This window comes from Ptiloglossa arizonensis, chromosome 9, assembly GCF_051014685.1.
Source record: "Ptiloglossa arizonensis isolate GNS036 chromosome 9, iyPtiAriz1_principal, whole genome shotgun sequence".
Lineage (NCBI taxonomy): Eukaryota > Metazoa > Arthropoda > Insecta > Hymenoptera > Colletidae > Ptiloglossa > Ptiloglossa arizonensis.
The window spans coordinates 5,636,921-5,659,974 of record NC_135056.1 but is presented as its reverse complement, the minus strand read 5'-3'; the positions used below and the strand labels follow the sequence as shown (position 1 = coordinate 5,659,974).

At 36.7% G+C, this 23,054-nt stretch overlaps 1 protein-coding gene and 1 long non-coding RNA gene across 4 annotated transcripts in view; one reads left to right on the top strand and one right to left on the bottom strand.

The window, feature by feature from the left end:
* Positions 1-23,054, bottom strand: part of LOC143151337 (uncharacterized) — a 658,936-nt gene that overhangs the window by 115,211 nt on the left and 520,671 nt on the right. The gene's annotated exons all lie outside the window — the stretch shown is intronic.
* Positions 1-23,054, top strand: part of LOC143151485 (uncharacterized) — a 45,571-nt gene that overhangs the window by 21,056 nt on the left and 1,461 nt on the right. The window contains exons 2-3 of the long non-coding RNA XR_012993338.1: positions 151-273; positions 22,534-22,761. This is a non-coding gene — a long non-coding RNA (uncharacterized LOC143151485). The remainder of the gene's footprint in view (positions 1-150; positions 274-22,533; positions 22,762-23,054) is intronic.

Below are 23,054 nucleotides of genomic sequence, written 5' to 3'. Positions count from 1 at the left end.
ATATACTGGAAGAGTAGCTCGCAAAAAAGCTTACGTTAGTGAAGCAAATCGAAAGAGCGTTTGCAATTTACAAAAGAGCACGTTAAACGAACGTATGGAGATTGGAAAAAGACAATTTTCATTGATGAGAGTATGTTTAATATCTTTCAGTTAGGTGGTCGACAAATGGTGTGGCATAAGCCAAATACAAGTTTTGAAAGTTCAAACCTTCAGTCCACAGTGAAACACAGGGGTGGCCACGTTATGGTGTGGGGATGTTTGTCTGCGGCTGGGGTGAGTAACCTTGTGTTTATCGATGGTGTTATGGACACGTATAAATACATAAATATATTAAAAGAAAACGTACACGATTCTGCGGATGGTGTGGTATTCGTAACAATTTTAAATTTTATCAAGATAATGATCCGTAGCACAAGGCATATGCTACTCAACAATGGCTTTTGTATAACTACCTTAAGGTAATGGAAACCCTTTCAAAGAGCCCGGATATAATAGGTTGTTCGATAAGTTTTATCGAACGACAAAACTTATCGAACAACCTAGTAAATTAGATGGGAAAATGTAACATAAGAAATGTAAACCAACTTAAAGAAAAGTTACTAATCGAATGGAATAATATTACTAGCGACATAACGGAAGAATTAGTTAAATCCATGCCAAATCGACTGATAGAAGTAATAAAATACAATGATCATTAAACAGAGTATACATTCATTGAATTTGTTAATACAAACGTACTTAACTTTTCATGTACCAATATGACTGAGAGACAGCCTTTATAACTAGTTACATTACTTTTGTTTTTTTTATATTTTTAACGAAAGACGAGTAAAACTATTTTGTAGATAAAGGTAGCGCATTGTACTATTGAATACTTAACAGACATGAATAAAAATGATTAATAAGAAATACGATTTTTTTTATTTATACTACATGTCGATATAGTGTACGAACACGAGTGGAAGTAACTAAAAGAATCGCTGTAAATGTTTCTGTAACTCTTGGATAATTTATCGTAGTTTAGCATTATCCTTAATCGATGTTGCTCGTTTTTCGAATTTAACATTAAACTCTAAATTTCTCTCGTTACGATACATCAAACGTACATTGAGTAATCATTTTTGCCCACGTTAAGCACCGTTTGTAACTTAAAGAAAAAGAAGAGGAAAGCTCACTTCCGAATAAACATATTTCAAAGTAAATCTAAACGCGAGGGATTCAACGACTCAACGATTACCGTGTATCGGTTCTAGACGGTAGACTGAACAGAATTACCAATGAATTACCATTCATTGGATGGTAGAACGATTCTTTTTGAAATTATCCTCGAAAAGGTTGTGGACGTGACACGGTGAAAATGGGGCAGAGTGGGGGGGTTTAGAGTGCCGCGCGAATTGTTCCCCGGACCCCGAGGTCTTCGTTATCGAGGTCTTTCTTCGAAACGTTCTGATATATGCTTCTGAAAAGTCTCGAAGTCGGTCAAGCAAGAAAGGAGGGGCCGTAAAAAGCCCCGGTTCATTTACTCGGTTCATCCCTGTCCGTAATTTTTCCAGCGCGAAAACCGGAGCGGTTTGCTTTCGCCGAGGTCCGCGTTGGCCGATAGTTTTTCGAAAGTTCCGGACGCTGTACCGTCTCCGTTTTTTCCTCCTTCCTTTCTTGTTTTCTCCCCTCCCCTCCCCCAACCCTCGTTCTTTTTTTTTCTCGCTCGAAAAGACCCCTCGAAATGTTTTCGAAACTATTTTGCCAGCCATCACTCCCGTTCCACGGGATACCTCGATCTGTACGGTTCGAAGTTTCCGGCCGGCCCTTTTTATTTCGAACCGCGTATAAGCAAACGGGGGAAGGGGAAGGGGAAGGGGAGGGGTGGTGGAGTTTCAGCGAGTATCACGGTTGATTTATGAAACGAAACGATAACGTTGTTCCAACCGTCGACGCTTGGATTTCATAAATTGTTCCCGAAAATATTTACGTTGGTCGTGCGAGGGAAAATTAATGCACGTCTCGGCCCCATTGAAATAAATCGAGGGCGTAAGAAGGATACGTCGCCATCGAGTAACCAAGATGGCGGAAACCCGGCTGTAGGGAAAATCGGTGAAAGAGAACTCCGCGGGTGATTTTTCTATTTTCTTTTTTCTTTCGTTTTCCCTCGCGGTGGTTTTTTTCTTCTCCGTTCCGCTGGTTCTTTCGCCGTGCATGGGGAAATTAAAGGAAAACAAAAAGACACGAGCGCCGGTTTCGAAATAACCGAACCGCAGGCAATGAATTTCGCGAACGCGACGTCGCGACGCGTCCGGTGTCCGACGCTGGTGAAATAAATCGATCGGGGTTCGCTCGACCACCGTATTACTCCTCTTAATTCGATACAATTCCATTCAAGTCCCGCGTGCGAGAAAAACCGTCCAAAGCGGATTACGACTCGTCATTAAAATCGTATTACGGCTCGTCTTAAATAATACCGGAGCGCTGGTTTCGCGTGTATCGCGGTACTTGATCGTGCATAAACGGACGACGAGATTAGCTTCGATAAAACGTACTCAACGTGGGTTTTCATCAGGACAGAGGATCAAGCCCGAGGCTGGTCGCGTTATGGAAAACAGGGAACCGTGTTTCCGCCCGGTAAAACCGCATCGATTATAATCAACGCGCCACGGCCGAGGCGACGAGCTGATCAAATTATCGAGAGGCATTTATCATCCTTTCTGATCGACGTCGAGCTTAATAATCGCCAAGATTAATTTCGTTCGCGCGTCGGAAGGAGGAAACGTGGAAGTCGCGTTTCAACGACGAGCACCGTAATCGGCTTAATTCTAGTTTACAGTCAACGATATCCGATGGGGAAGTTATCACAGACGCAGAGAGTGACTCTAAATTGTTTCGTTGAACTTTCTCTATTTGGTGGAAAAATTTCGGCCAGAGCACAGACCGGTCGTGAACAATGGATGTCACGAGACTAACTCGGAACGAAACTTTTTACGATTCTGGTTTAACCATTTTTACGAAACAATTTGCATGTATTTATAGAAATCGAGGGAAAGATACTCGCGACTGTTGAGAAAGTGTCAACGAAAATTTATAAATGGCAACAACGGTCGTGTAAAGAACATTCGTACGGTGATTAACTCGGAATGAGACTAATTACGAAATACGAAGCTATGAGAATTAGAGAATATTCTGTTCTTCTTCTTTCGTTCGTAATGTTATTATTAATATCATATGGAAGCATACTGTACGGTTCTGCGAAATAACCGAGGCTGCAATGACAAGGATTTGGACAATAAATGAAAACACGTTCTGTTCGTGACTAAACTATAAGACAGTGTTTATTTGTTCACGAAAATGGAGAGTAATAAGAGCGATTGCGATTGTCTTTGCAGTGGTGAAGTTTATGTTATTTGGTGCGTTATTAGTTCTAATGCTAAATATTAAGGAAAATGACTTGTGGAAGAAAATTGAGCGAAGCAGAAACAAAGATAATCGATCATTTCCAAGAAAAAAGATTTGACGAAAATGTCACGTATATTGAAAAGAAATCGTTACGCTGTGTAATTATTTAGAAAATAATTATTTACATATATTACTTAGAAAATAGAGAAAAATATGTAGAAAAGAAACAAGCTATTGCTCGAGAGAAACGTGTCACTTTTAAGGATGACACCAAATTTTACAATTTATGTTATGACATATTTACAAAAATCATACGTGTCTTATAGTTTTATCGCGAAGGGCTATCATTTTCCATTTATCGATCAATTATCATGGAACGAATAATTTGTATATTTTTAAAAATTTCTGCTATATATTTTAAATGACCAAAATATAGTAATCGTGGTCTGTACCAAATTGGTAAAGATAGACGAGTATAAAAATTAACTCGAAATGAAACTTTATATAACTTTGCCGTTTATTAACCAATTTTCATGGAACAATTTTTATATATTCTTAGAAATCCTTAGAGTATATTCTATATGCACAAAACAAGGATTTAAAAATACATCGGTGAGAAGTATTTGTATAGTACCCTTTCCAAAATTATTGAAGAAGAAGAGAAAGAAACTATTATCAAATTATATAATCGACTCAAAAACATTGTCTGCAAGTTTTTAATTACAAGGAACAGTTGACAGATATATCGAACGAGCGACGATTGTTTAAGAAATATACATGGCTACATATAATTAACTCGCGTGCAATTTAGAAATTCAAAAATTGTAATTACATTGGTTACAGTTAAATCTGTTCGAATCCGTGGTCCATCATATTGTTCTTTTATTTGTTGGCACCCGATCCAATAACAAGATATAGAAACGCAAAACTTCCAACCTGTAGCTCGTTTCGCGATTCGAAATAATATTAACAACCGGAAGTGTTCTGTTACCGTGACACGTTTACTTCAGTTGTCTTGTTCTCTTGATAAATGAGAATTTATTCTCACTAACGAGATGCACTTATGCAAAAGACTAACGATTAATAACGACCCTGAGTAATTGCACTTCCATAGTTACGATAATTCTCTGTTATTAATCAAAAAGACGATTCTGTTTTTGCTTTGAAATTATATCGTTTTGTGAATTTCCATCTTTTTCCATTTAATCAAATATCGAAAATTTTCTTTATATTAGTTACGTTCACGTGCGAAAATGTATAAATGTTCTTCGACAGTCGGTAAATACGTGCAAGAAATTTAAAAATTTCAAAAATAGATCGAATATAATATTTAAAGATAAACCTTACTTCAAGGCGTCCTGAACATAAAACGCACCTTGAATTTAATTTCCATTTGCGTACTGTGTGCAAAATCGCATTTATTCCAATTTTCAAGCATATTCCATACTGCACCGATTAATTTTCAACACTGCTTGTTAATTGTCCGTACTCCGAACCATCAAGAAGGAAGCAACTATACAATTCTCATATTTAATTAGTAGAGACTCTGTTTATCGTTCAAATTATAACGGGGTAATATTGCGCGATCTTTGAAACATCCGAGTTGTAAATCGTTCTTTGCAAGCTTAAGGTATCGTACGTGTCAAAAGCTTTCAATCTTTTCCACGAAACGCTCCGCCCGGAATAACTTGCTACGTGTCTCTGAAAATGTTTCGTCTCTCATAATGTCTGACAATTCTTGCCTTTGCGGGTCAAAATCGTGCCAAAAAAGTAACCACGGGAATCGTATCGTGAAACCAGCCGAAGATAAAACTGCAGACAACATAGAGACGGGTTCTATAAAACGCATGGTTAAAAGCGCGCGTGTACGGTAATCACAGAAAACGGTCGTTCAAAGTGTTCGAAAGCTCGGCGTCGAAATCATACGAACGCGCACAAAGGAGTCGTGAATCGGCGCGCGGCGATAAAAAAAGAAAAAAAAAGAAAGAAAAAAATCGCTCGCGAAACCGATCGATCGTCGGAAAAACTGTTCGAAAGTATCGATAGTTCCGTAGTCTCTATGTGTACGCATCTTTAAATATTATATCAACGAACGAGCGTACGAACGTGTCTCGTGGTGTGCGCGCGGGTAAATAAAGCCGTAACGCATTGAAAGCAGCGGCTTGCCGTAATCGGGCAGCAGTTCTTGCGAAATGGTCCATCGATCGAGAGGAGGGGGGGTGAAAAAAAGAGGGAGAGTTCGATTTCGAGCGGGCGATTCCCTGGTGGCACTTGGAAGTTTACGATTGCGATACACGTGTCCAGTAAAACTATAAGCGTACGTGGTTATTGGCGCGGTTGGCAAGCGGTTCTCAATTTCTACCCAACCGACGATGCACTCAAACTGCGATACACCGATGTCACTACGGTAATGTATTTTATTTAGTGCTCGAAATTGGAACGAATTTCTTCAATCGACAAATTTCTACCCGAGTCATTTACGCATGGTGCGAAAATATAAGTCGAAAGTGTGATATTGAATTCTGGATCCTAGATTCAGTGAAATTTCGAAACGAAACAAACGTTTCGATATGTCACGTTGGAAGTTTCGAACGACGAATGAAAAGTTCGTCGAAGGAATAGTAAAATTTGAATGATAAACGACTGATTTGTAAGGAACGTCGAATGTTGAAGAATATTTGCGGAAATGTAAATTGGTAAACGTTTTGTAATCAGTTTTTGTAACGATGATAAAATTTGGAAAATTTTATGCGCTTTTTATATTATCGTGAATGTATCGAACATCGTTAAAGATACCGATAAAAAGTTTAACTCAACGTTTTATGGTTTTTTATATTTTGCAATAGCATTGAACAAGATATTCGGAAAAATTGTCTTTGAATTTGTAACTTTCCTTATGTTTTCGTGGATTTTATGGTTTACGTGTGCAATAATTTATGTGCAACGCATTGCAATTTATAAGTATGAAATAAAAATGCTCTAGGATACTTAAAGTTTACAATAGGTTAATTAATTTGCGGATTAAATTATTATTTGTAAGGAGAAAAATGTTCTGTAACATACCGTAACGTTCAAAAATTAAAATAATTCATCAATCGCTGCACGTAACGTATGTTTTACACATTTGCCTGTAATTCGTACATTTTAACATTGAATTTAACATATTCTGATGTATCAAATATGCGAAAGATATTTGTTTATATCGTTTAAATGGAATATGCAAGATATTGTTTACAAATGTTGAAATTCATTTTCGAAAAGCAACGATACGTATTTAATAAATAATAATTTGTTTATTCGATTGATAAATTATTTAAATCTTTACATTTTGCGGAGTTATTGGCAGGTATTATTCATAATTATTCATAGTCACTTGTTGTATGTAGGTTACACGTATCGGAATTCGTTTTGAAAATGCAATCATATATATTTGATAAATAATTTAATCCTTCGATTGATTATCTAGTATAAACTGTACACGTTCATTGCGATGTGGCAAATATATCGTGCCTCCATGCATATGAGCAGTACGTCATTGAATCTTCGTTACATATTAAAGTGATACTTCCGATCATCGAAATTTACAGCATATACCACTGAAAAATCTACGGACCTATTCGTCTCGTATCGCCAGGCAATGTAAGTCCAATAAGAAATGTAATCGAACCATACCGCCAAATATTACAACTCAAGATTAATCGCATTAAATTATATGGCTCGGAAGGTTTTAACCCCTCTCTATCGCACGATCAGGGGCACAGTGATTCTGCGCATCTATGTTGCGCCGTTGCAGTAACGCCATCTAGCGTTTCAAGCGTGCGACAATTAGAGGTTTGTCGAGTAGGGGAAGAGATAGTGTGAACCGAGCCATAAGCGACACGTTCCACTGTTACGGGGTGTATCGTTTGACAAGGACACTGGGATACAACGAGAGTAAACGATATAAAGTAACAGTGAAGGTAGCTCGGGTACATTATCGAGGGAAAAATTCGATGCGTTTACGACGTGATATTGTATCGGTGAGAAATGATAAGAACATAACACAGTAGATTCTTAAATATTTTTGGTATTACATAAACGTATAGCTGCATCAATTACCGATAATTATGAGCGACGTACTTTAGCGTTTATTAGGGTTTATTTAATAGTTGTGAATTCATAAGGAACACAATGATTTTCTTACTGGGTTTGTAGGAATTATTAATGACACGGTTGGAGGTACCAGAATTAATTTTAACGTTTTATTCGTTTATTTAATACGTTTGTAAATCGTATAGAAAACTGATTCTATTTTATTTTCAATGTTTGATTTTTAGCATGGTTTTATGGTATTTTTATTTCAATTGTAAAATATTTATATTATTTTCGCAGTTATTTATACATTTTCTTGCATCGTATCCGCTTTACCTTTTGCGATACTGAAATTCATTTAAGATAACAGGACCGATAGAGATCAAATTACGCCGATATTAATATTTATAAACAAAAACGTAAATAATTGGCTATAAATTATTGAAAATATGTTAGTTAAAACTGTTGGAAGTACCCGTACATCGTGAACTTCCAAACTCGACATTCTCGAAAATGAAATTTCGTTTAGCATTTTATAATTATTTCGTTCGCAAGGAATATAAATTTTTCTGATATAAAATTTGTCTACGAAATACGAATAACGCGTTTCTAACAATGGAATTCACTTTAACAAACAAAGATTCAATTTCAAAAACAATTTAAACAGTGCAAGTAATCAATTCGACCGTACTTCCTAGTGATAACGTATTCCAGAACTTCTTTTGCCAAACTGAGCACTTTGCACAGTTTATTGAAATTCTTCATACAAGTAGGTTTTAGCATTTGGTGGACACAAGTAGATACAAACTGCTCGAACGCAAAAATCGCAATTATCTACGACCATTCGTCTAGACGTGCTACTTGTTTTGTAGCTTTTAATTGTGAAATCCATCACCGAAGTGGGTCGGCTTAATAAAGGTGCCCCATTGCTTGTTGGCATGAAAGAGAGGCGTTAACCGTTAGGAATATGTTAACGATGCAAACGAGAAAATATAAACGATAATTCGCGCAGACATAAATCGTCCGACCCACATAATGCTCTTTCCGCGACGAATTCTCGGGAATGAATGCATTGCCGCCAAGTGGTGATCGATAAAGACTGCTCGAGTGTTTCCGTAGCCAGCAGTTTGTCTTTGTACTTCTAGCAAATGGACTTTGATCGGTTTAACAGTGACCAGTTTATAAAAGTCAAATTGTGAACAGGGTGCGATATTAAAACAGGCAACGACCGTTACGAAGTTTCGACAAATTTTAAGAAATCAAACGAGTCTCCATTTACGGTACAAAAGGTCACTAACTTGTGCTGTATTATTATTCGCTATTTGTGACTTCGCAGTAGTCTAGTTAACAGGATTAGCTGTGAAAGCGCAGATTTATTTAATTTCTATAGAAATTTGAAACTCCAAGAGAAATCAAAATTTAGCATGATCGAGCGGGTGTGTTACACCTGTAACAGTTTGAAATGTCAATAACTTATAAATTGGCAATTTTATTAACAGTTTTCAATATAGTCGGTATCTGTATTTTATAACGTTGCGAAACATTTGGCACAATTTCAGGATTCAGTATTTTCCATGAATAATATTCAAGAAAAATGTAGAGTTATATTTAAATTGTTTACACGATACGAATGTTGCGATCCATTGAAATACAGATTATTTTGCTGTTGCAAGAAATTGCAACTGAGAAGTATGAATATTAAAAGATTTTCTCGAAGGATTTTTCTAGGTACAATTTGAAATACGAGTTAAGTATAATTAAATTTTGCAAACATATAAATATTTCTAATAACGTATAGAAAACATGGTGAACCACTATTAATATTTATAAATTACAAATGATTGTATTTTCGATTGTAACATTTTGTTCTCCCAATAAATAAAATTCCAATTATCCTAAAGTAAACACCAATTGAAACAAATTTTAAAAGGAAAGTTCGGTGAAAATTTCACAAAATCGATCGAATAATATTACAATTGTTCTCAATAGTATTTGATTCGAGATTAAACAAATACGCGAAACAAAAAGAGCGAAGTTCCTTTATTTAGTTTTATTTATATTCGAAATTCCATTGTTCGTTGTTAAATCGTTAAAAGGTAATAGAATACTCAGTGACTGTGTTTGCGTTTCAAAACTAGACGACCGTACCGAAGGATTAACGGACTAATTACAGAGTTCATCGAATCGCTCAATTCTTTTTCAACGTTTATCGACTGTTTTCAAAATAGCCAATCAAGTGGAGAAAAAAATCGAACAACGTGACTTTTGAACACTAGATACTGATACTCTTTCGAAACATTTATTACTTCAACACCACAAAAACCAATAAACAATCATATTGTACAATAGTCATCTATCACGATTAAAATAAAGTTAACTTACTCGTTCGATATCGAATACTGAATGTGACATAAATCCCATCGAACTAAATTCACGTTTGTCGCTAGGAAGTTTCGCAAGTTTACAACTATTCGTTAAAAATGTCTACTTGTGTAATTATATTACAGTTGCACATTTTATTTTCAAATAATCCTCCATCGTTAATTTCCAAACAAAATATTGTACAAGTCTACGATTTGGTTTACTACGCGATCAAGAACTGTCGATATCTACATACGTCTACGCGTACAAACAGGAGCGTTGAAATAATAGTTTCCGATAAGGACCCACACCCACGTTCGAAACTGGTTTCGATCGCTATCACACCGAGCACTATTAGTTCCGATCACAGGTGGTTATTACCGGTCGTTTATTTTGTTTTGAAAATAATCGTCTTTTCGACGAGTTACCTTCTAAATATTATCAATGGTTGTTCCACTTGCCTACAGCTCGTAGACGTAAGTTCTCGAGACGAAGGATCCCCCGAGCGTAAGAAATCGTCGAAATAAACGCTCTTTTCCTCGCAATTGGTTCGCTCCGCGATGCGAACGTAAACGCACGGGGGTAGGTGAAGGAGTGGAGAACAATCAAAATCAAGCCAGTGTCGCGTAGACGGCGATTTCAATTTGCATTCTTGATGGTCACCGTGGAACTGTTTCTGCTTCCGAGAACACTTTCGCCGGGAAAGTTTCACGAAACAGGAGACCGCAGTCTCCCGGTGACACTCTCGCGTCATCCCGGTGTATCCTGCGGAACGAGCGCGCACCGAGTGAGTCGGATGCGCCCGCGGAAAGAAACGAATCCGCAAGCGGAGAAAAAAGCGAACCGTCGACGGAAGGGAAGACAACGGGTACGAAAACAACGCGGAAAACCCCAGTGTCGAGTAGCGTCGTTGTTCTTTTTACGCGACCGCGACGCGTCCCTGTTCCCGGCGTCGCGACGCATTTTTCTCCTCGGGCCTACGGGAGGGTCCGCGGTGATCGTAGCCGCGTTAATTACGTTTATAACCGCAATTAACAAACTTGGTACAATTTTCAACCGAAATAAACGCTTCGATATATCTCGTTAAAAGTTTCGAATAACGTGTAAAAGTTGTTCGTCGAGCAAACAGTAGAATTTGAATCGTAAAACGAAACATACCACAATGAACAAATAAAACTTTAAACGTTCGAACGAATAAATCGCTCTACGTTGGTTCTAGTCGAATCAAATTTTGCCTATGTTTGACGTTAACGTATATCTCGGGATTAAAAATTATTATGTACTCGGACAAGAATTATTTTTTACGATAAAACATAGATTGATGTGTACGGTACAATTTAGAAAGGAAAATATATCGGTTCATTTTTAACCATTGCCTTTACAAGTCGCATTTTGCATACGTTTAATGATCTCTTGGGCATAAGGTTGATCCGGTACTACAATATCTGGTTCTTTTGAAAGTACAGTAACGTCTGTCAAATTGCAGCGAGTTTTGCCTGCTGAATTGCAGGAAAATATTTTTCTTTCATCTTTTGTCTGCTCAGTTGCAGGAAAATATGTTTCTTTGATCTCTTTTCTCCTCGGTTGCAGTAAATATTTTTCATTAACTTTCTCACTGTTGAATTAATTAGTGGTAGGTGCAGCCTCTGGGTTTAATTTCGCAGTTTATTTTACAATACTTGTCAGGAAATGACGCGTTGAATAGATTTTTAGTTTTGTACGAAGACGTCTTACTCGCTCGATGTTGCTCGCGTATAAACAAAGCAGCGTCGTTACGCGAACATGCAAATATTTGGGCGATGCATGGCTTTGATCCAACAATACTCATACTTGTAAATATATGTGCAAATTAAGCGAAGAAATAAAAAATCTTACACAATTATCCAGAATAACTAAAAGATTTACGTATTTGATGTTTTCTTTAAGCCGAGTATCTACTTAAAACGTTTTTGATACTAATTTATACACTTCGAGACTAGTACCATTTTTATTGCATACATTTCTTAATATGTGTCTTTGGTATTTTCTTAAGTTTTGCGTTTCATTGAAACGTTTTTTCCTATTAATTTACAGACCTTCGGGAACAGTAACATTTTTATTGCAAACATTTTTTAATATGTATATAAATAGAACGAATGGGTCTAATATAAGAGATAGTTTCTTCTTTAAAGTGGAAAAATAGCAGGTACGAAATACAACATAGTATTTAGATTGAATCAGTGAACATTTGCGAAAAGTTTCATCTAAATGGGTGTTCAACAGTGCGTGTATCTAAGAAGAAATAGATACGTGCCCTTGATAATTGAACAGAAACTCGACTTATGATCAATTAACGACATAACACCGTACAAAAACGAAAATATGTAACCAGTTGTGTAAAAATAAACACTCTTATCAAGATATACTCGTACGCATACGCTGTATCTTCTTGTTAGTATTTGTATTCGAAAAACAGACCCAGGTAGATGCACGTGAGACGAGATTGTCACCGACCAGTAGGTGCTACTGTGTTATGATTATTATTTCTTAAGATTGACATAAAAAAGGCGACGCCAAACATTTCGATCCTTCTTGAAAGGTTTACCTCGCCACGGAAGGTATTGTGATAAGAAAAATTAAGGTACGAGGACGTTACACGGAAAACGTATTACGTGTATTTTTTACCATATTCGATAAATACGCATATTATTATTTATTCGGTAGAATCATACGGTATTCCTTTATCTTTATAATATTAGACATTTGCCGAGCGAAAAATATCCGTTCGGTACAGGAACGTTGCGTGGAAGATGTACTATGTGTATTTTTTACTATATTCGATAAATATTCATTTTATTATTTATTCGTTACGACCCTACGGTATTTCCTTCTCCTTATAATATTAAATATTTGCCGAGCGAAGAACATTCGTTCGGCACAGAAACGTTGCGCGGAAGATGTATTACTTGTATTTTTTACAACTAGGTTGTTCAATAACTTTTGTCGTTTTTTCCATTGTAAAAATATACTACGACACTTGAACTTTCAACAACTGTAAATATACGAACGAGTCGACAGATCTACATGAAACTTCACACGTGTTCATCAAACGATAATACCATTTTTAGAAAAATAAAACAACGAACCATTTCTTATCGAACTACAAAACTTATCGACCAACCTATTATATTTGATAAATATCCATATTATTACTTATTCGTTACGATCCTACGGTATTCCTTTCTCTCTATTGTAATTTTGGGTTACGAATACGATTAAAGAATAGCTCGGTATTTCTATTTTATCAATAAAACAAAATTTATTAATATTCCAGAAGGTATATCTTTTGCGTCCATTCTTTACGAGATCGGCTTTTCAGACTAACTGCGAATCGCAGTTCGTAATTGTAAAAAACAAACTTTTATTTTATTTAATAAACATCACGTATCTGTACAATAGAATCTTCTACAAGATTTTACAAAAACATTCTATATATACACATATGCGTATACACATAGTGCATTCATATATATACATATGCATATACACACACGTCACATTCATAAACACATATACATATACGTACATTCATATACACACATACGTACATTTATATATACATATACGTACATTTATATATACATATATGCATATACACATATGCGTACACACATACGTATACATTCATATATACACATGCATACACACATACGTATACATTCATACATACACATATGCATACACACATACGTATCATTCATATATACACATATGCATACACACATACGTATCATTCATATATACACATATGCATACACACATACGTATACATTCATATATACACATATGCATACACACATGCGTACACATTCATATATACACATACGCATACATACATACGTACATTCATAAACACATATGCATATACACATATGCATACACACATACGTACATTCATAAACACATATGCATATACACATATGCATACACACATGCGTACACATTCATATATACACATACGCATACATACATACGTACATTCATAAACACGTATGCATATACACATACGTACATTCATGTATACATATATGTCCACACACGTGCGTACAGCTACCAGAGATGATATTTGTTTCGTCGTCTGTAGATGGTATTGGAAATTCAACACTCTCTGCAATATTAAACATTCGTCGAACGAAAAATATTCGTTATTCGTTATTCGTTATTCGTCGTTCGACGAACGCATGGAATCGTGTTCAGTTGCCATGGGAGACCGGGGCCGAGAGGGCATCGCGCGAGAGGACCTCGGCTGGCGCCGCGTAGCTGGAACCGGCGGCATCCTCCGTTCCGTCACAGACAGACTTTGAATTCTCGCGGAGACACGGATGAGAAGTGACTGGTGCAGGCGCAACTCCGAAGGTCCCGTTACAGTTACCCCTGGGAAGCTTCGGCCGCTGAGGGAGCAACGCGTTTTAGCTCCGAAGGAAGTCGAGTGGAAGTACAACGAAAGTACCGGGGAAGAGAGGCTGGGGTTTGACTTTCCAGGAGCCGCTTCGGATGAGGGATCTCCTCGGGCACGGGCGGAGGAAACGGTTTCACGGTTTGCCGAGTGCATCTAATTGTATGTGTTATCAAAGTTAAGGGGCGGATTGTATGATTCGTCGAACGAATCATATCCGGGAAGGGTCTTCGCCGTACGGTCCGAGTGGTGGGTAGACACATTCGTTCGGGGAAGCCTTGTACGATATACGTAATTCGAAACGGAGTCTACAAATTGCTTTGAAAACACGAATCAATACTCGGCAACCTGGGATAAATTTTCATGGGAATTGGATAATGATCCGGAACCGAGAATCGGACCAAAAAGTGAAGACGACTTGGTCACAATAGTGGAATCTGCGTATTTACCTCGAAGTACTATTTGAATACCGATTTCTCGCCAAAAGCAGGCTTCTCTGAATCATTTCTAGACATATAAGTGCGAAAAAGCAAAGCAGGAAATATTTAGAAATCGAATGTATTATATAAATGCCACTTCGACCGATTAAATCGCAAAGTGTGAAACGTATTACAGGAAGGTACGTAAGGGCTTACGAAAGTACGTAAAAACGACTGTTTCGTTCGAAAAGTTAAACAAGAATTAAGAACTACGACAAACATCTCTGTCGTTACGCGAAACGCGTGGAGGTTGGGCTAGGTCAGGTGTAGAGAAAAGTAGACCTACTTATGCAGCAACTCATGGAGGTATTCAAACGATGAACATGACGTAGAAGACTCTCCGAATGCTCCGTGTTAAATGACGGGACCCATTAAAGTCATTTCTTCTACTGAAAAAACATTTGTAGTCGAATAAAGTCTCGTATTATGGCCTGGTCACAGGTGAAATTCTGAAAAAACTACAGCATAAAGCTGTAACGTCTCTGCCTGTGGTATACGATATTATATTGCATCTACCATGTTTGCAGATTTCGTGGTGGAAGTTCGTACAAATAATCGTAGTACATATGTAAACTAAATATAGTACCATTAACGATGTAATTTCATACAGAAGTATAAATCTACTAGCAACAATTTGAAAAATTTCTTTTAAAGACAATCGGGAAATAATTTTCTTCCAAGAAGTTTACCAATCAGTTTGGATTCCGTAGACATTACTGCACTATCCAATAAAGACACTACATTACATCGAATAGCAACAATACTGAAACAAAAGAGGAAATCCTACATTTTAATAATATCCTACCTTGAAATCAAGTTTAATAACGTAGTCTCTAAATATGGTAAAATCAGCACTAATATACTCCAATATAGAGTCCTTCGAACATAGTTATTCTTAATAGCAACCAATCCTAATACGGTAACAGAGCAATCTTTGTTGATGAAACAGTTGTAATAATAGCAAATGAAAACCTTGTAGTAGCATCTAAATACTTCGAAGAACACTCATGATTGTCCAAATAGTGAATATAAATTTCGAAGGATAACGAAATTATATCGGTACACGTCGATTTCATGCTGAAGAAAAATACATCCCTTCATCGACATCAGTCCTTTTAAACAACGGACCTATAACAAGATCCGATACCGTGAAATTTCTTCATTTAAACTCGATGAAAGGTTAATGTGTAAAATTCACCTTCGATAAAAAAAAAAAAAATAACGAAATAAAAATTAAATTGCTCCTATACAAAATTATTCTAACACCAGTCTGAACCTATGAAATACAACTTTGAGGATTGGCCAACGTTAAATCCACTGACATACATTTCATACAAAGATTTCAATCGGGAGTGGTTCCCTTGTGAGTTCCCTTTTTGGTTAATTCAGAGATACAGGATGATTTATGGCAAGCGACGGACTGACGTTATTTCTGAAACGATAGGAAACAGCCATCAAGAATGTCCTGTTCGATAGGGAAGGCATTGGCAAACGGGGTTGGTTTGTAGGTGTAGGTGTTGAAGACAGTATCCCCGTAAGCACAAATAAGGATCACTCACACGTTTTAGGAAACTATGTGTCCATTGAATCGAAGCTGTTCTGACTCGTATACGGGTCAGAGACTGTTGAGTGAGAACCGTTCTGGCTAACGTGTAATCAGGGGACAGTGATCGCGTCGAGTATAATTTTCTTTTATCGACAAAGCTGATCTTCTTAATCTGCAAACTATGTATACGTATGATAAGTAAATTGGGCTACTTCTTGGAAGAATAAACGACATATTGACGGTATTGCCTTTTACCAATACAATTATATCATTTGAGATTCTTTTAACATTGATAGCAGATCTGTACGTAATTTTTACTTTAGTTTTTTTACCCAAGATGGTTGTTTGTAGGATTATTTGGTAGATTTTGGAAAATTTATGGATTTCTTCGGTGACATAACGTATACTGAAATCTTTATAGTTTGTGTAATTGCTGATTTAATATAGCCCGTTTAATGGTGGAATACGAAATTGAAGAATCACCATAAGCATTGTTAGAACGTTGTTTGATTTCAGTTAACGGTCTTCTTTTATCTGGAATTATGTTACTCTATATTTAACTTGGCACGCGGAATTGTCGTCGTGTAGCAATTGCTTAAACACTATAAATGGCGCGAATATAAAACTCAAGCTTCTTGTATCTCAAGTGCAGCAAAATATACCTTAATATTGGTTGGTACGTGTACCTATTCATAGTCGAGTACTTTCAGCATGTGTTTCTTAAACCGATCATTCACGTACCGGATTTTACTCCCGGTGGAATCGTATTAAACGTTAATAGCAAAAATGACTTAAGAGATATTCTTATAATTGCTGAACACCGGAGTCTAAGGATCTTTCGTACCCGTTAGTCAGTGACTCGGATAACGACGAGACGGCTAATTATACGGAGTCTAATAACTTCCTGGTAGTGACGTACTATGGGGGAGGATTCATTTAGAGTTCGTGATCTTCGTTCAAAGAGGTTATAAAGCGTGGAATCCACACTCACTGACCATCTATCCTTACGACCGAACATGGGTAAAATATTTCTTGGGCTTATTTCATTCCCAAGATTCGTCAAAATTTACGCGTTACATATCATACGGTACCCTTGTTGAGGTTGTGTACTTGGCGGTCGTCGACTATAACAGTCGTCAATACCATAAGGATTAATTTAGTGTTCTTCGATTTGCAGATTACGATCTATCGTTGAGTCGTAAAATCAATATAGCGAGACGCAACCACCGTCAAAGATTCGTTTGCTTTTCAAAGTCCTGAATCAATAATTGAGTTCTACTCGTTGCTCGAAGAACAGTATAAATTACTACAGTTTAATTGTTCATGTTCACGGAAAAATGATTAAAAAAAAAATTAAGATAGAAATGTATGCATTAATATTAGAAAAGAATTTCCATTATTAAATAGGAAGACCGTATCTCGTTATGAATCCTATTTAAATCAAGAGCTTCGATTTCAATATTAAAAAAAAATGACAGAAAAAACTCCACGCCGAATGCATCGTATAAAATTTCTTTTATTTATATTTTTTTATTACCAATTCTGGATTCTTTGTCAATATCGTGTTGCAAAATTTCGATGAAATAATAATTAATACTAACTATGTTGTTTTTACTTTATCGCGTATGCGAGGTTTATCGTGATGTAAAATATACTTTTTATAGTGAACACGCACACGCATGTAGATTGCAATTCGAATAAAAAATGTGTTCATCCAATGTTATGACGATTCTGCAAAATTGGAACGAAAGCAACGATCCGAGAATCGTGTATTTTCCTCGTTAGAAGTGCTTGATAAATAGAGCTCGACAACAATGTGTCCAAACAATAACCCGAAGAGTCAGCCACTGAAATGTAACAAACAAAAATTTGCAACTATTATTATCACGCACACACGAAGTTTGTCAACCACAGACTCTCTTGTTTCATCTGTCAACGATTAAATAGTTTCAGTGTTTGATTACGAATAATGCATTAATTTACAGTCTCGTCATCAGTATCTAGTGCAAAAAGACACTTATCGTAAATCAATGGTCTATACACGTTAATGTTCCTTTACAGCATCAATGTGAATCATGGAATGTGCTACATAGTAGATGTACGTGTATAATTTATTGCAGAATATTATGTAACGTTTGAATAAAATATCGAAATGTGGTAACAGATACTATACAACAAATTGAAATGTCAGCTGGCTTATCGCATAAACAGAAAAGCTTGCGTAAGAATAAAAATCGCCTTAGAGAAGCATAATCTAAGGAAGCGCGTAGTGCAAAATGAAATATAATACCATTATACGATGGTATAACCTCGGGAGAAAAAAGGAGTCTGATATTAAAAAGCGAATATTACACATAACTTTGAATATTTTAATACAATCGTGGTGCATGACGTCGTTTAAACATTTTGACAAGGAGTAGAAACTCATAACTTTGTCCGTTACAATATCTTAGACGCATATTGCTCGAAAATTTAATACTATTTATTCGAAAACTGGGTAAAATAGTTAGAAAATCTTGGCACGTATGTATATTTACTTGCATCGTGTTTTACACCGATAATGTTGAATTCTTCCTTTAAATATTAAATTACGAAGCTTCAATTTTAGACTTCTGTACAAATACAAGAATTTACTTGTAAATTAGAATTATTCCATTTGACTATGTTTGGGCGTTCTTCTTATTATACGAATATAATATATTTGTACCGATCATATTGATTAATTTATTTGCCGTTAACACAGTATTTATCAGAGGTCTGTTTATGCGACGATTAATACTCTACAACATTGTTTATTTTATTCGAATTAGCGTATGTGAACGCCCGCAAAAGTACATCGATTGATTATTTTACTCGATGCTCCTTTGAATTAAAAATTACTTCTATCTATATTACATACTGCATTGTATATTTTTATAAAGTATCGGTAACGAATATACGCAATTCTGCATTAATCTGCATCTCTAATAGACATTATCGTAAAGTTTAGCGATCCATCACGTCAGCGTCCGATTTATTTAATTGTACACGTTTATTTTTCTGCAAAGCTGAGCTTTAACCGTGCTTCTGCCGATAATGTTTCGAAGAACGCTTGCAAACACGCGCGCGATACATCACGCAGTGTACATTATAATCGCAACACACGTTTCATTGTATTTCATAATGTTTACCATTTTTCAGTATTCCATAAGTTATTACTGTTACCTAATCAACGATACGTATTGTTTTTAAATATCGTATAATACATATTATATGCTTATTTAACGTATCGTAACACACGACGATACACGGCGAGGTATACGAATTTCAAATGATACAAAATTAACGAAGGGGATACGAATTGAAATAAAAAATGCAATTTATTATTTTACATTCTCGTGCCGTGAGAAATACGATCGGGAAAATTGTAATCGTATACATCGATTTATTAAGCGTCGAAATCAAATCAGTTTCATCGCGAATAGCTTTTACAACCGAATTCCGAACACGTGTAACAACGCTGGAGAATAAACGTAATTGTACAGAGTAAATTTTACTGTACGCGGGAAATTCCAAATCATCGTAAGGGGACTGCGGAATGTAAATGCAGATCAATTTTAATATTCGCCGAATGAAAGGTAATGCTACAACGGAAAACAGTAACTGGCAATGGAATCGACAATGGCCGCGGCAATTTCCCTAACAGGCTTACTCTTGTCCCTTACAGCAACATTACGCACGTGTGAATCGGTTCGGTATCGATTACAACTCAACCGACTGATCGCCAACGGGAGCGTGTCGCTAAATTTCCACGAACGATAAATAAAAGTTACACGTAATAAATGTTGCTCGGTCTCGCGTTCCTCGTAATACGTTCGATTCGATAACGGATCGGTTTCCGATGGGAAAATAGAAGCACGGTAGTATTCTCATCGAAATTCAGAATTCTATTATAGAAACAATAACCCTTCCTTTGAACAGGAAATTCAAAGGACACACTTCACCGAAGAGTAAAATCTAAGGCGGGCAAAGTCCGGTTCAATTTCCACGGGATCCTTTAATCCTTCTAAATGTTATTCCAGTCGAGGCAGCAACTTGCCAGCTTCGATATTACGGTATCATTGACAGTGGTACAGCAATCGAAACAGCAAACAAGGAACACGTGCGCGCACGCGCTCGTTTGCAACGAAAGTCGTACAATATACGTTTCAATTGGAGCTGCAGCCGGTAACCTTCGTTCGTTTCGAAGGAAATTAACTTCGTTAAAACACCAGCGCCTGGAGAAACAAACGTTTCCACGGGCGGAGCGCGAGATTAATTGAGAATACAGCTTTGAGACTGGAAAATTGACTCGGTGATCCGCGCGAGCTGCAGGTAATACCGAAAGCAGACTGTAAGCAGACTTTGAAGGACCGCCAGGATTATAGGATCCCGGGGGAAATAGAATCTCAAGGATACTGCAGGAGCAACGTAACTCGGCTAAGTCGAATATAAATACATGTACGACGTTGCTCCGTCCAACGTGTCTTTGCAGCTAACTTTCGAAGAAACGCTGGAAAGGAGAAAGAGGCAGCAGCTCCCGCGGCACGGAAATTTCCGCTTTTCGTGGAGCAATTTTTATGCCCGCATTCAGGTAACGGAACTCGACCACCCTTCGTATTTATTCAGTGTGTCAGGTGTTGGTCGACGAAATACACCGGAAACTTTAATAGGACTAACCTAACTTTAATCGTACCAAATACCTCTTTTTGGTCGCTGTAGTGTTTAAAAAGCTTTCGAAGGTTAAACAATGGATTTACAAATGGTAATATCGATCTGGTTAATTTATCTACGTTTCTACTAAAACTTTAATAGGACTAACCTAACTTTAATCGTACCAAATACCTCTTTTTGGTCGCTGTAGTGTTTAAAAAGCTCTGGTTGATTAAATAATGGATTTACAAATGGTAATATCGATCTGGTTAGTTTGTCTACGTTTCTTCTAAAATTCCAGTCGTTCCCTTTCAAAATTCGTTTGCAATCTAAACGATGATAGATAATTGGACGAGTAATTGTAAAACGTGGTACGAAATATTCAAAGACCGAGTTGATTTTTAACGGTTTTTAAACAGTGCGATCTTGTTAATTTCTTGTACTTCGACCTGTGTCGCTTTAAAATCGATAATTCGATTAGAATAATCGATAATATTTATAATTCGAATAATAGTGTAGTAACTATATTATATTATTTTCGAAAATGTCTGTTTTACTAAAAGTTTTTCCTCAAGACCGAAATAAAAGACATATAAATATATATGTTAAAATATTAATAGAAATAAAAGACATATTAATAAGAAGAGCGTTGTTCTTAACACCGATTAATTTACATTACATGGTTTTTCAATACCGTATATAAAAAGTATTAGTAACTGACACACCGATACGAGTGCATCATCGCATTAAAGTCACGTCTATCGAACGCATGTAATGCGAGTCTCGCTCGCTGTTTCTCTCTCTCTCTCTCTCTCTCTCTCTCTCTCTCTCTCTCTCTCTCTCTCTTCCTTTCTATCTCTTTCGCTTTCGATGTATCCTATTCGCTAGCTTCTTTGGCTGATAAAGTATCGGTTTGAGATACAAATCATTACCTACCTCGCTTACGAAACAACCGGCAGTCCCTATTCTCTGACTTATAAGCGTGCTGCGTACCGATGTATTATTTAGTATCGAGTTACGGAAATTCTGACAGCCGTGTAAGCATTGTGTAAGTATCGATTGTCGATTGGCCGTTATTTGAACACGATGGTGTACGTTATTACCGATTTCTGAAAACCTGCTCGATTATTCGAAAGAGATTTGCTGGTAAATTTATTGTCAACCTTTCGTGCGGCACGTATTTATCGAAACAATTAATAAACGCACATTGAGCGCAAATAACACACCAGCGAGGGATGTAGACATGTTCGAACGATCTACGAGAAATTTCATATATTTAACCGATATTCCAACGAACGGTAGGAACGACGAGAGAAAGAAAGAGAGAGAGAGAGAGAGAGATATCAGTTTCTTGGAGGAAATCGAATCGGAGTGATTAAAAAGCGGTCGGAGTTTTTCTTTTTCACCAGACACGGGAAAAAAGAGGAAACGAAACATCGCCGACCGTTATCCTTGCAATTCTCGACGCGCATTCCCGATAATACGCGATTTTAATAAATTACTCGACGGGGATACGTAGAAAATTACATTGGGCACCGTCACTCCGGATTTACGGGGACGAATTTCATTTACAAATTTAATTTCAGGATACGCGGGATACTTTAAAAACAGGGCGAACGCTACAGGCGGACAAGATATTGCTGACGATGAAGTAGCATACCAGCTATAAATCTATCGCCTCCGTCCGCCGTGGAAATTTAAATCTCGAAGAAGGAAAAAGGCGTTTCAATTACAATTTCGATTCTTGGAACGAGACTATTGGGACGTTTGCTAACTTTTTAGTTATCGAATTGAAGCGTACGAAACATTAACTGGTAAGTACGTTTACAAGTATCGGTGTATCACGTTTTGTATCTAGATAAACATTGAATATTGTTTTATATACGAATAAACTTTCCTTTCGTACATTTTTCTACATCGTTCAATTTTATGGATCTAAATAGAAATTGGTTCCAACGAAAGTTTAAACGAATAAAATTAATGCACGGGTAAGAATTTATTCGTTACGCGAGCGATTAAACTATTTTGTTATTTATCACAGTCTTCGGTCTTGTACACGCGTTACGATGCACGTGTAAATATATTACGTGTACCTAGGAAAATCGGT